The following is a 14,274-nucleotide window of genomic DNA, read 5'->3' as shown; positions in this document are numbered from 1 at the left end:
CCCGGCCCGGCCCCTGGGCGGCGCGGGGGGTGCACGCCTGGCCGGCCCCATTGTTCCCGGGCGCCTGGCCCTGCGGGTCACCTCCCCCCTCCGGGAACCCAGGTGTCCCCAACTCACGGCTCTGGGGGGGGTGAGGCCGAGTCCAGCCCCAGGGGACTTAACCCCTTCAATGCCCTGCCTTGGGGCAGGGGGGGTGACGGGTCGGAAGTCGAGGACTCCGGGGTCCTTCTCAAAGGGTGATTCCAGGCTGAGGACCCGGGGACCAGTTCAGGGTGACTGGGACGGAGCAGGAAGTGACCCCAGCTTCCCGGGCCCCTCTAGCCTGGAGTCAGAGCATCAGCTCTATGGGATTTAACCCTTTGTGTCCCACAGCCTGGGGAAAAAAAAAACGGGGGGAAGCCGGGAAATGGCTGAAGTGACTCTCCCCTCTCCACCTACAGCTGTGGAGCGGACAGCTGAGGCCTCTGGGTGGGGAGGCCTAGACACCAGCCAGGGTCTCCGAACCCCTGGCCGCTCCACCTCTCCGGTGATCCGGAGCCCTCGGACTTGGCCGCTGTCCGCCCCCCCCCAACTCCCAGCCCCCAACCTTAGGCCGGCCTTTGTTTGGACTCCCCCTGGGACCTGGGGGCTGGGACCCCACGGAGAGGCCACATCCCGGGACTGAAGGAAATAAGCCCTGGAGTGAAGCCTGGGAAGCATGGGGGTGACCCGGGCTCTGCCCCTCCTCAGCCCGCAGCTCCCCACAGCTCCCCACGGGAGGAAGCTGAGGGCCGGGGCCAGGCGAGAGCCAGTGGGGGGTTCCCCAAGCCGAGGGGGCGGCAGCAGGGCTGGGGTGCAGGCCAAGGGGCGCCCAGCTCTTGGAGAAAGAAACATTTAAAAATCCGGGAAACACAAGTGCCCCCCCCAACCCTTTCTGCCCCCAGGCCCAGGATATCTGGACTAAATGTCCAGGATTTTGGCTTTTTTTTTTTTTCTATCTGCATTTTACAGTGGGGAGAGCAGGGGGTGCACAGTGCGGTCCTAGCTTGAGGCCAGGCTGCTCTCCACACATCTGTGCTTGGAAACCGCTCTGCCCACGCTGTGACCTCAGGGTTTGACCAAGAGCCAGCCTTTCTACCCTCAAGGAGTGTGGAGGTGATTGTGTGTGTCTTGCACCCAGGGAACCCACATGGGGACAGGGCAAGGTCTACTGGGCCACAGAGGTGAGAGAGGAAGGGGGAGGAATAGTCAAACAGAAACTTCTAGAAGCAGCTGCTGTGAGCCTATATTAGCTGGAGTTCAGGGAGTGTGGCCACAAGAAAACCAGGACCAGCCAGGCCCTGCTTCCCCAACCTGCCCCTGCAGCCACATTTCTGCCTCATCCCTGACTCCCATCACCTCCTGCTTTGGAGCTTTAGTCTCTCCAGGCCTCCCTGCCTTGCTGTGCACCTGCACTGCACGTGCCTCTCTGAACACACACCTACACACACGCCTGGTCAGACTGCTGCCCCCCAGGTCTGTGACAGCAGCCCCTGCTCCATGTGCGGAATGCGCTGTACTGGCCCCTGAGTGCTGGCTCCATGGGAAAGCTTCACCCTGCAGGTTCCTGGAAGAGTTTTCCTTCAGTCTCTTCCATTTTTGTTGTTGTTGTTCTCTGTTTTACAGAAATTTGTCACACATACACTTCCGCGGGTTCTATGTGAAAGTTTCAGTCTCAGGCTTCTTTGGAAAAAAAAAAAAAACAAAGACGTGGCAATTGGACTCAAGTTTGCACGTGTCCACGGCTGCTTTCAGGTGTGTCATGGTGGGTTCCTGTCACTCATTCTGTCCCAGCCTTAAACACTGAGGACAGTATCCGTGCCTTCCCGGCTGTTCCCAGCTGCAGGCGTGGACTCTGTCCCATTTGGTCTGTGTCCTCCCGGCTCATAGTAAGAAATAAAAAGATGGGGCCAGTGTGATGGTGCAGCATGCTAATCCTCTGCCCTGTGGCGCTCGATCCCTTATCACCACTGGTTCCTGTCCCGGATGCTTCACTTCCCATCCAGTTCCCTGCTTACAGCCTGGGAACGCAGAAGAGAATGGCCCAAAGCCAGGGGACCCTGCACCCACGTGGGAAACCTGGAAGAAGCTCCTGGTTCCTGAGTTCAGATTGGCTCAGTTCCTGCTGTTGTGGCCATGTGGGGAGTGAACCAGTGGATGGAAGATCTCTCTGTCTCTCCTTCTCTCTCTGTGAAATCTGCCTTTACAATAAAAGTAAATATTTTAAGAAAGAAATAGGAGGCTGGTGCCTCCCAGGACTGGTACATTTACTGAGCTCTTTTTTTCTGTTTGTTTGTTTTGTTTTGAGGGTTTTTTTTTTTTAATAAGTACATTTCCTTTAAAAAAAACTTACTTATTTTTATTGGAAAGGAAGACCTACAGAGAAAAGGAGAGACAAAGATCTTCTGTCCACTGGTTCACTCCCCAAGTGGCTGCAACAGCCAGAGCTGAGCCAATCAGAAGCCAGGAGCCTCTTCCAGGTCTCCCATGAGGGCGCAGGGTCGTAAGTCTCTGGGTCATCCTCTGTTGCTTTCCAGGACCACAGACCAGGAGCTGGATGGGAAGTGGAGCAGTCATGGTATGGTCCGGCGCCCATATGGGATCCCAGCACATTAAAAACTGAGGATTTAACAACTAGGCCATCACGCTGGGCCCCATTTACTGAATTCTTACTGCATGCCAGACACTGTTCCCACTGCACAGGATTCTAAACCACAGACTCTGCCACTCCGATGGGCTCAAGTGCAGGTAGAGTCCAAGGGCAGCCCCTCAGCCCCTCCCGGATCCCTCTCATCCCACTCTGAGAGTTGTGACAGGCTGGACAGCCTGGTTGAGCCATTCTCTCCCCAGGATAGGTGTGGGTGCCCTGGCCCTAGAGAGACAGGGGTGCCCTAACTGTGCACACCCGGATGATGTCACCGGCAGGGGAACTCCTGGCAGGCAGGATGAAGGGTGAGCCCGCCCGCGCACGCCCTTTGTGCATGGCCTACCATCTTGTCCTCTTGCTTGTGGCTGACCAGCGGCCTTCAGGGACCTCACACACCTGGCTTTGTGCCCTGTGGCCCAGGCTGCTGAGACAGAGCCCTGCTCTCCGCCTTGTACCTCCTCCCTGGGCACTTACACAGAGAGGTGAGAGGTGGTCTAACTTCCTCTTTTCTGCAAAAGAGCTCTAGCCTTGTGGTTAGAAGTGAACCCAGGGCCAGGCTACAGCTCAGGGGTCCAGTTGCTATTTGCCATGCCTGGCAGCGGTGGGCATTTAAGAGATGAATCAATGGGTCTGGCATGATGCCTTGATGGCTAAATCTTCACATTGCATATAAGTGCTGGTTCACATACCAGCTGCTCCACTTCCCATCCAGCTCCCTGCTTGTGGCCTAGGAAAGCAGTCAAGGACGGCCCAAACCTTTAGACCCTGCACCCGTGTGGAAGACCCAGAAGAAGCTCCTGGCTTCTGGCTTCAGATTGGCGTAGTCTGGCCTTTGTGGGCACTTGGGAAGTTAACCAGCAAATGGAAGATTTTTCCTCTCTCTCTCTCTGATCTGCCTGCCTAAATCTCATCTGCCTTTCAAATAAAAATAAATCCTTACAAAAGAAACGTGGATCAGGTATTAGAACCATCACCTGCTGCCCCAACCAGGGAGCTTTGCAATGGGCAGCCCTGCCCCCAGCCCACCTCGGGCTAGACTGGAGCCTCCCTGCCTACAGAGAGGCAGCTCACGGGGAGATGAGGTGTTCTGGAATGTGAGAGGAAAGCTGGGAGTTCCCTTCTCTCTCCCAGAGTCAGGGATTCTGGGACCCATCACCAGCGACTCCCTAAGGAGTGCCCCTGACACCTGTTGACTGCTGCATTTCCTGTGACTCTGACCCAACACTGCCCCTGTGTCCTCACAGCACGCTCACTGGGGTCAAGGTCCATGCCCCTGGCCATTAGCAACCCTCTCCTTCTCTGCTTGCTCTTCTTTTCCCTGGTGTAACAGATCTTTCCACTCAGCAATCATTCCACGCTCACTAGCTCCATTGTGACAAAGGTGTCTGATTTCCTATCCACTTCCAGACTTCTGGACTAACTTTCTAGAAAAGCCATTGATCTCGCCTTAGGAACAATGCTGTGCTGAGGCATAAGGTTGGGAAAGGAGGTTAAACACACAGTTACACCACCTGAAAACCCAAGAGCTTTCCAAAGGCTTGAAGCCTGATTCCCTGACCCCATCGCTAACTCTCCAAGGAACCCAAAATTGTGCCACACAACACTGAAGCCAAAACTCTCAAAAGGAGCCCGGTGTGGTGGGCTAGCGGCTAAAGTCCTCAGCTCCCATATGGGCGCCGGTTCTAATCCTGGCAACCCTGCTTCTCATCCAGCTCCCTGCCTGCGGCCTGGGAAAGCAGTCGAGGACGGCTCAAGGCCTTGGGATCCTGCACCTGCATGGCAGACTTGGTTGAAGTTCCTGGCTCCTGGCTTTGGATCGACTCAGCTTCAGGCATTGCAGCTACTTGGGGAGTAAATCCCATCTCACTAAGCACACCTACAAGGTGCTTTCATGCACACATGGCATGTGCTTCTCTTGAATCCTCCAGAGGGAAGCAGTCACTCCCAAACTTGGGACTTTGGGATCTTGGATTTGGTGATGTCAGGTCACAGACTTCCCCCCCCCTTCAAAATCCAGACAACCACGACTGGCTAGGCAGCCCCAGGGTTCACTCACCTTACTTTCCAGCACCCTGCACTGTGATTTAGGTGGTAATTTGCTCCAATTTAACTAATTTCTCTTAATGGGAAGAGACACACCTGAGAAGAAAATTCAATGTCAGTATGATTAATAGAAAACTGCTTATTATAGCAAGAAATTTGTATGTGTGCATTTACATATAAATTTATGTGAATAATTTCATATAATTATAAAAAGAAAGTACCAAATTAGCACAAAGTGGAATAAAATCCTGAATTTATGTTTCTTCTTTCTGGAATAAAATCCTGAATTTATGTTTAATATTGTTCACAGAGTTGAGAAGGATGCACGTGGACCACTGATTAGGGTGGGAAGGGTTGAGGAACAGGGGAAAGTGGATGAGGTGATTTGTTTCCAATTTTCTATTTCTTCTTTCTGTATCTGGGGGAATCAGGGAGAGAAGGGGGAAGGTGCACCCAGCATCCTAACTGCCTCAGTACCTGATGGGGGCAGCCACAACGTCATCCCAGGGTCCCTAATGTAGAGTATGTTCCGAGTGTACTGCTCAAGTAGTTTGGATAGTTCTGAAATAGTATCGATGTCATTGCTTCAAGGATGAGGAAATCCTTCCAAGGTCCACTGGCTGACATAATCCACCTTAGGCTCCCCATTCACCCAGATACTTGCTGCCAACACTTGTCTGGCAGAGTTGTCCAATTCATTCTGCTCTCCATCCTCTGCTCTGGCACCAGATGTCCACTATAGGCCCCAGTGGACTGCTGTGTCCTCCATGTGCATCCAGGCATGCCGTCCACTGCACCATCTTCAGCAACTGAGGAGGCCTGCTTCTGACATATATATTCCACAGTCAGACCACAGATCCTGAAATTCTCCATGTGGTTGGAGTTCTGAGTTCAAGGGGGTGGGCTGGGTCCCCCCAGCATGTCCCTCCAGTCCCAGCTTTTGCACGCATCAGCAGGCAATGGGTGATGCTATTTAGCCCAGCCCAGGTCTTCTATTTGGGTGGGTGCTTTAGCCTGACCCAGACACACCCTCCAGTTTCCTTAAAAAAAAAAAAAGAAAGAAAAAACAGTCTGTCTCAGCTCCCTCATTGCAAGTGCAGTGGCCTGGTCCATGGAAGCCACAGTACCCAGGAGTTCATGTGAGAGATGGGATTGGGGCAGAACTGATCAGGCAGCTGCATTTACCAGTATGTGCTGCATTTACCATTTGGCTGATGCTGGTGGGACTGAACCTGACCCCACACTGGCTGGCACACACAAGAGTCAAATCTGAGATCACCCAGGTGAGGTTTCTTGGGAGACGAGACTACCAGACTCAAACCCCAGCCACAGGGAAAAATCACAACATACGTATCAGGACTGGCCTCCTCAGGGGCTGATGCCTGTGCAGGGGACAGCATGTCCAGATGCACGCAGGACCATGACAGCCTGCTCATCTGGACCAGCAGGGGATATCAAGTGCCTCATCAGCTGATGGGAAGCAGAACAAGTTGGATCACTCTCCTGGCCAAGCTAGCAGCGTGTTCCTGGACCTGTGGATGCGCTAAGGTGGACCTGCACAGCCAATCTTGGATAGATTTTCTTAACTCTGATGCAGTGAAGCCAAAAACATCTCAGAACGATCAAAACCATTCAAGTAACATCCTCAGAATACTGTTCCCCACATCGTGGTCTCTAAGATGTCACCAACTGATCGTCCCCCATCACCACCGGGTGCTGATGTACTTTGACATCAAGGAGAACCACCCCTCCCCACACACACAGGAGGAAAAAAAAACAATTGAAACATTTGTCCCACCCACCGCTCTCCGTACCATGACCCTTCCTGTCCTACTCAGAGACCCACATGGACATGTATCCCTCTCTACTATGTAAACAATATTTAACATTAAAATAATAATAAAAATAATAATAGTACTTTTTGGAACAACTCTATCCCATTTTAGAGTGCCTGGTTCTAGTCTAAGCTCCTCTCCTTCCTTCCCAGCCTCCTGCTGACAGAGCCTCCTGGCAGCCCCCAGTGGGTGGGTCTCTGCCACCCACATAGAAGAATTCTGAGCTCTTGGCTGAAGCCTGGCTGAGCTCTGGCTGTTGCAGATATGTGGGAGTGACCCCAGTGCATGGGAGATGTGTCCTTTGTGTCTGTAAGTCAGGAACTGGAGGGGAACAGAACTCCGGTATGCTGAGGTGGAGTGGAGGCATCTTAACCGCTAGGCTAGACCATGAGCCATGCTGTTACATAATCTTGTAATTAGCGGTAACTTCCAGCATAGCACATTCAGCCTATCTCTCTCCATCTTGTCTAAAGGAAGTGAAGAAAGATTTTATCACACACCTTTGCTGAAATCTATATAAATTAGACTTTCAACATTACCTTGGCCTGTGAACTTAGCCTTGTAACTTAAAAAAAAAAAAAAAAAAGCTCCTAGGGCAGGCCCTGTGACACAGCCAATTAAACCTCCACCTGTAGCCTGGCTTTCCCCAGTGGTTGAGTCTTAGCTACTCCATTTCCAGTCCAGCTCTCTGCTAATGGCCTGGGAAAGCAGCGGAGAATGGCCCAAGGCCTTGGGCCCCTGCACTTCACGTGGAAAACCAGGATGAAGGTCCTGGTTCCTGGCTTCAGATCTGGCTCAGCTCTGGCCGTTGTAGCCACCTGGGAAGTGAACAAGCTCTCTCTGTCTCTCCTTCACTTTGTAAATCTGCCTTTCCAATGCAAAAATCAATCGTTTTAAAACATAGACCCTACTCGACATGGCAGATGTGGGGGCAGTGTGGTCCCATCTGGGTGATATCAGTGTGGGTGGTATTAGAGGGAAGCAGTCACTCCCAAACTGATCCAGAAGTGAAGTGAGGACTTGAACCTAGCACTCAGTGTGGGACTCAGTTCTCTCAAACCTTCTGCTTAACCAACAGGCTGAATGCCTGCCCCTCAATGTGCCTTTCAGGTTCATTTTCCATGAACTTTTTTTTTAAGACTTATTTTTATTGGAAAGTCATATTTACAGAAAGAAGGAGAGACAGAGAGAAAGATCTTCCATCTACTGGTTCACTCCCCAAGTGGCCGCAACCACTGGAGCTAAGCCCATCTGAAGCCAGGAGCTTCTTCCGGGTCTCCCTAGAGGGTACAGGGTGCCAAGGCTTTGGGCCATCCTCTGCTGCTTTCCCAGGCCACAAACAGGGAGCTGGAAGGGAAGTGGAGCTGCTGGAATACGAACCAGCACCCATATGGGATTCCGGTACTTGGAGGTGGAGGATTAGCCAGTTGAGCTATTGCACGGGGCCATCCATGAACGTGTGAAGTGCCTGTATATAAAGGACTGGTAAATGTTGGTCGGGGGCCACGACTCCTGGGAACTGTGTGCCATCACCACTGCCCTGAGATCTACAGGCTTAGTTGTTGATGTCATCGCTAGACTCACGCTCCTGAGTGCTCTGGGATTATGTCCTGCTTGGGAGGCTGGTCTGTGTCTGAACACGGGCTCATAAGAACACCAGTGGGGCCAAGGACGAGCAGCCCTTCTCTAAGAGCCAAGACTGCAAGAAATGAAAAAGACACCTTTAACTGGGTCACGTAAAAGAGACAGGGGAGTTTTTGCAGTGGTGTTTATTTGTATCTTTATTTATATCTCACTTGGGTTCAAAGCAGAGGCCGGGCATTCGCAGAGCCATGGATTAAACAACAGGTGTCTGGCATACGCCAGGACACACAGCTGCCATTGTTGCTGACAGTGGCAGTGGCAGCGGGCACGGTAGCACCACTGACAAAATACAAATAAAACAAAATTAAATCTAATAAAATAGCATAGAAAATCAGCTTGGGGGGAGGGATGGTAACTTGCACTTGGGTTGGTACATGGATCATATGGTATAAAGTTCTGTTTATACACGTGTTAAAGATGGGACTGGTACTCCAGTGCAGGTTAAACTGTGCCTGTGATTCCAGCAAGCATTCTGTATCCAAGCATGGGTTCGAGTCCCAGCGGCTCTGCTTCTGATCCAGCTCCCTGCTGATAGCCTGGGAAAAGCAACGGAGGATGGTCCAGGCGCTTGGGCCCCCCTCACCACACCCACGTGAGCGACCAGGATGGAGTTCCTGGCTGCTGCCTGGTCCAGCCATCTGGGGGAGTGAACCAGGGATGGAAGATCTCTATTTCTCCCTCTCTCCAAGTAACTCTGCCTTAGAAACAAACAAGCAAATCTAAAACTAACTAATTTTAAAAAGTGACTTACGGAGGGGAGCAAGGGCTCAGTTTCACCATGAAGACCACTTTGTCCCCCATTGGGGGTCACTGGGTAGCTCCGCTTGTGGCGCTCTCCGCCTGCTCACACAGACGCTAGGGGGCAGCACTGCTGGCTCAAGTGCCTGGGGCCCTGACGCCTCCTGGGAAAGCAGGATGGAGCGCCCAGCTCCTGGCTTCCCCGCTGTTGTAGGTGGGCATTTGGCGGGGCATAAACCAGCCAGTGGGTGGCACCCTGTCTGTGCCACTGGAATGATTCATGTTTGTCAACAGTGGGTGGTTTGCTAATTGGAGGCCTAGGCACATATTGGTCATGTGGCTCGTGCAAGCTGGGGTTGGGGGAGTGGTCCTGCCTGCCTCAGTAAGCAGTAGACACTTAGCCATTGCAACGTCCACTTCTTGATCCAGTCTAACCTGGAGACAGGCGGGCGAACAAGAGCACAGAGGTGCAGACTGTTGCTTGGTAGGATTTATTATGATTATTATTATTTTTGGAAAGGCAGATCTATAGAGAGAAAGAAAGATCTTCCATCCATTGGGTCACACCCTAAGTCATCACAATGGCTAAAGCTAAGCTGATCTGAAGCCAGGTGCTTCATCCAGGTCTTCCACTCGGGTGCAGGGTCCCAAGGTTTTGAGCCATACTCTACCGTTTTCCAAGGCCACAAACAGGGGCCTAGATGGGAAGTGGAGCATTTAATACAAACTAGTGCCCATATGGGATCCCTGCAGATGCAAGGCAAGGATTTACTAATAGGCTGTTGCTTTGGGTCCTGTTTTTTTCCATTAACAAAAAAAAGCTTGCATTGGGGCCAGACTTCTGATTCACAGGCTAATTCTCTTCCTCCAAGTGCTGGCATCTCATATGGGTGCTGGTTCTAGTCCCAGCTGCTTCACTTCCCATCCAGCTCCCTGCTAATGGCCTGGGAAATCAGCAAAGGAAGGCTCAGGTCCTTGGGACCTTGCACCACATGGGAGACCCAGAAGAATCTCCTGGCTGCAGATCTGTTCAGCTCTGGCCATTGCAGCCACCTGGAGAGTGAACCAGTGAATGGAAGATCTTTTCCTTTTTATTATTTTTATTGGAAAGGCGGATATACAGAGAGGAAGATCTTCCGTCCACTGAGCGCAACGGGTCGATACTATGCCAATCCAAAGCCAGGAGCCTCTTCCGGGTCTCCCACGCGGGTGCAGGTTCCCAAAGCCTTGGGCCGTCCTGGATTGCTTTCCCAGGCCACAGGCAGGGAGCTGGAAGGGAAGCGGGGCTGCCGGGATTAGAACCGGCGCCCATATGGGATCCCGGGCGTGCAAGGCAAGGACCTTAACCACTTGCGCCACCGCGCCGGGCCCTGGAAGATCCTTTTCTCCCTGCCTCTCCTCTCTGTAGGGTTTGCCTTTCATATAAAAACAACTATTTTTAAAATTTGTTTTCATTTTAGTTAAAAGAAGTGGGGGGAAGAGATCTTTGAACTACTGATTTAGTACCGAAATGTCCATAACAGCCAGGAACAGGCCGAAGTCAGGAACCTGGAACTCAGTCCAAGCCTTCCGTGTGCAAGGCAGAGACCTGAGTACTTGAGCTGGACTGGAAGCCGAGGGGTGGGAAGTTGAACCAAGCACTCCCACAGGGGATGCTTGAGTCCCCAGCCGTGTCTTAGCCACAGTGTCAGGTGTGTGCCCCTGCCGTCTGCTGTTTGGCCCTTGTGGTCTGCCTAGCAGGTTCAAAGCAAGCCTGCCTAGGATGGGTACAAGCTGTGCTAGCACCCCAGCTCCAGCCCCTGCCAGGCCGCCCTCCTTGCCTCCCAGATGTCTAGGGCCTGCCCCCTCCCTGCCAGGGCTGGGATTTGACATCCCGATTTCCACTCTAACGCATGTCTCCTGTGCCAAGGGCCTCTTGCCACAAGTTATTTTTGTCTCCGCCATAGCTCTGGCCTCCCTTAGTCCAGGCAGCAGAAACTGAAGTATAGAGTTGAGAGGGAGCAAACCTTGGCCCCTTGCCCTGGGGCGCCTGCAGGGGTGGGGAGGGAGTTAGACTCTAGCGCCATCCTGCAGGGCTCCAGGCACTGTGCAGGGCTCCAGGCACTGTGCACTGTCTCGCCACGCAGCATCCCTGACTCCTCCTTTCGAATCCTTGAGTTCTGCCTCAAGCGTCCCAGCTTTTCGGTCCGCAACATGAGTCCCTTCCCCCCATTCAGCAGCAAGGCCGCATTTGTTGTCTCCACTCATCTTGCATCTCCTGGGGGTCCCGTTCTCTCATTTCACCTGAGTCAGAGGCAGAAATTCACTCAAAGCAGCAGGAGGTTTTTAAAATCAAATGCTGTACATCCCCCATTAGGAGCCCATCGGTGTCTAGCTGTGCTGCTTGAAAGTGAGCTTCATGACGCAGATGAAGAACAAGCATAAAATGCCATCTTTAACCTAAGAGATTATCCAGTAGAATTTGATTATGTACTGCTTGCAGAAATAGCTAACCCTTGCTAAGTCTCTACCTGTGGTGCCAACCTCCCATATGGACAGCAGTTCAGGTCCTGGCTGCCCCACTTCCCATCCAGCTCCCTGCTGATGCACCTGGGAAAGCAGCTGAGAATGGCCCACAATTGGGGAGAGAAGGTAGGTTTTTAGTAAAGATACAATGAAGTAGACATTTAATACTCAGTTGCATGAGTAAACTGTTAAAATGATACTCATCCTCAAAATGCCTCCAGAGAAACAACAGCCTCTTATGCTAAGGGCATTCTGAAGCAGCCCCGAAAAGGAAAACCACGAAAGACGACGACACTCGGGAGGTGCTGTGCCACAACACATTAAACCGCTGCTTATAATGCCAGCAGCCCATAGTGAGCACCATTTCAAGTCCTACTGTTCTTCAGACCCAGGTCCCTGTCAATACTCCTGCAATGGAACCAAGGATTGCCAACTCTTTGAGTTTCTGCCAGTCGTGAGGGAGATCCAAATGAAGCTTCTGGCTCCTAGCTTCAGTTCAGCTCAGCTATGGCCACTGTGGCCATTTGGGGAGTGAACCAGTGAAGACAAGACGTTTCTGTCTTCTGTCTCTGTAAAATATTTCAAACAAAGAAAGAATTGCACCTCCCCCCCCCAAAAAAAATATGAGAGGAAAAAAAATCCCCCCACCTAAAAAAAAAAAAAAAAAGACAAAGAAATTTTCTATCTGCTGTTCTGCTCCCTAAATGCATGCAACAGCCCCGGCTGGGTGCCTGTGACACTCGGTCTGTCTCCCGTCGGGGGTGGGTACAAGCACTCCAGTACTTGAGACTTGCCTGCCACTCTCAGGGTGCGCCTGCTGGTGTGAGCGTCCCAAGCGGCCTCTTAGCCACTTCACCAACTACTCTTCCCCTTCCCATCATTTCTATTCCTTCCACATCTGTCCTCTTCTATGCAGGGTAGCCTTTGTCAGGGGCCAGTGTTGTCCGAGCGTTAAGCCCCCCGTTGGCAGTGCCTGAGTTTGGAGTTCCCATCTTTTCTTTCCATCCAGCTTCCTGCTCACCCACACCCTGGGAGGCAGCAGGTGACGGCCCAAGTGCCTGGGGACCCCCTTCTCCCCATGTGGGAGATCCAGGCAGAGTTCAACCTGGCCCAGCCCTTGCTGCTGTGGACCTGTGGGGAGTGAACCAGTGGGTGGAAGTTTTCTCTCGTATGTTGCCTTTCACATCAATGAAACAAAAATTTGCCACAAAGTCCACGGGACAAGGTGCATTATCTTTGAATTATCTTTTAATCCCATTTGCCATGACCTTTTGGAGGTACACTGTAAACACACAGAACCTCAGAAACAGCAAAGGCACAGGCTGGTCTGTTATTTTGTTTTCTGGTCTCTAAGATGCTTCTCATTCTTTTTGAAGGCAGATTTACAGAGAGAAGAGCCAGAGAGCTCCTCCCATCTGCTGCCTCACACCCCTAAATGGCCACAATGGCCAGAGCTGAGCAGATCCCAAGCCAGGAGCTTCTTCTGTGTCTCCCACATGGGTGCAGGATCCCAAAGCTTTGGGCTACCCTCTGCTGCTTGCCCAGGCCATAAGCAGAATGCTGGATCAAAAATGGAGCATCCGGGATACAAGCCAGCACCCTTACGGGATGCCAGCGCCAAAGGTGGAGGCAGCTTAGCTGATTTCACCATGGCACTGGTCCTTCTGACATCTCATTGAATGTAACTGTGGCACTGGGGCGTTACACACGTCACTTCCTCTAGTTATAAAGTGTACATTTCAATGATGTGTACTACATTCCCAATTGGGCAGCCATTACCAGCATCCATCTTACGGCATTCTCATCACCCACAAACAAGCATCGTCTCTTAGCTGCCACCACCATCACCCGCGAGCTGTCTGGATGTCTCACATAAATGTTGCTCCCCGTGGCTTTTTGATTTTCCTTGTTTGGATGACCACAGGTGACAAAGGCGAGTTTGGGACATCACAGCTGAGCAGTTCTGAAGGGATCAGAGTGACAGTGAGGAAAAACAAAAGAAAATTTACTTCTGTTTTCAAGTTATTTGAATAGTTTTCTTTGAAGGGTAGGAAATTGCCAGTCTCCTGTTTCCCTCCCCAGATGTTTGCAACAGCTGGGGCTTGGCCAGGCCAAAGCCAGGAGCCCGGGGCTTAACTCCGGCTTTCCAAATAAGTCACAGGGACCTGACTGCTTGCTCCAGACCCTGTACTTCACTTTTTAGGTACTAGCCTGCAGCTGTTATTCCTTCTGTTAAGTTCTGGAAAATGAAGGTGGCTAAGAAGACCGTAATGCAAACGGCTTAGATCCCTAGAAAACTGTCAAATCTTTACAAACAAGGTTGACCCGGGCGGGCAAGGGTAGTACAGGGCTATCCCAAGCCTGCTCATTCATGACTGAGGACCCAGAGCCCAGAAACCAGCAGCGCCGGACACAAGGCGCAAGCTCTTTGGGGATCACCAACGGCGCCTTGGGCACCCGACTGGCGCTGGCCGAAGTCCCGCGGACGAAGCACCGGAACGTCCCGCTCAGCAGGGTCCCTGGGGCCCGGGGCACCTCTCCCGGCGCTCGGGGAAGTCTTCGGGGCGAACTCAGGTGTTCCGGCCAACGAGCCGCCCTGCCCGGTCCTCCTCCTCAGGCGGCCGCGGTGCCCACGACGCGCCAACCGCCACCTCCGCCTCGCCGTCAGACCAGAGGCCGCGCAGCCACCCGAAGGGCACGCCAAGCGCCCCGAGCTGGGGGGCGGGACCCACGCGGCAGCGAGCCAATCCCAGGCCCCGCTCTGTGCTGGGGGCGGGACGTCCGCCCCTCGCCCCGCCCCCTCGCTCCCTCGGGCCGGCGGAAGCCCAGGGGTGACCTAGGCAA

The sequence above is a fragment of the Ochotona curzoniae genome, unplaced genomic scaffold (assembly GCF_017591425.1).
Source record: "Ochotona curzoniae isolate NIBS_2020 unplaced genomic scaffold, NIBS_Ocur_1.0 contig_2321, whole genome shotgun sequence".
Taxonomy (NCBI): Eukaryota; Metazoa; Chordata; class Mammalia; order Lagomorpha; family Ochotonidae; genus Ochotona; species Ochotona curzoniae.
This window is presented reverse-complemented; position numbering follows the sequence as displayed.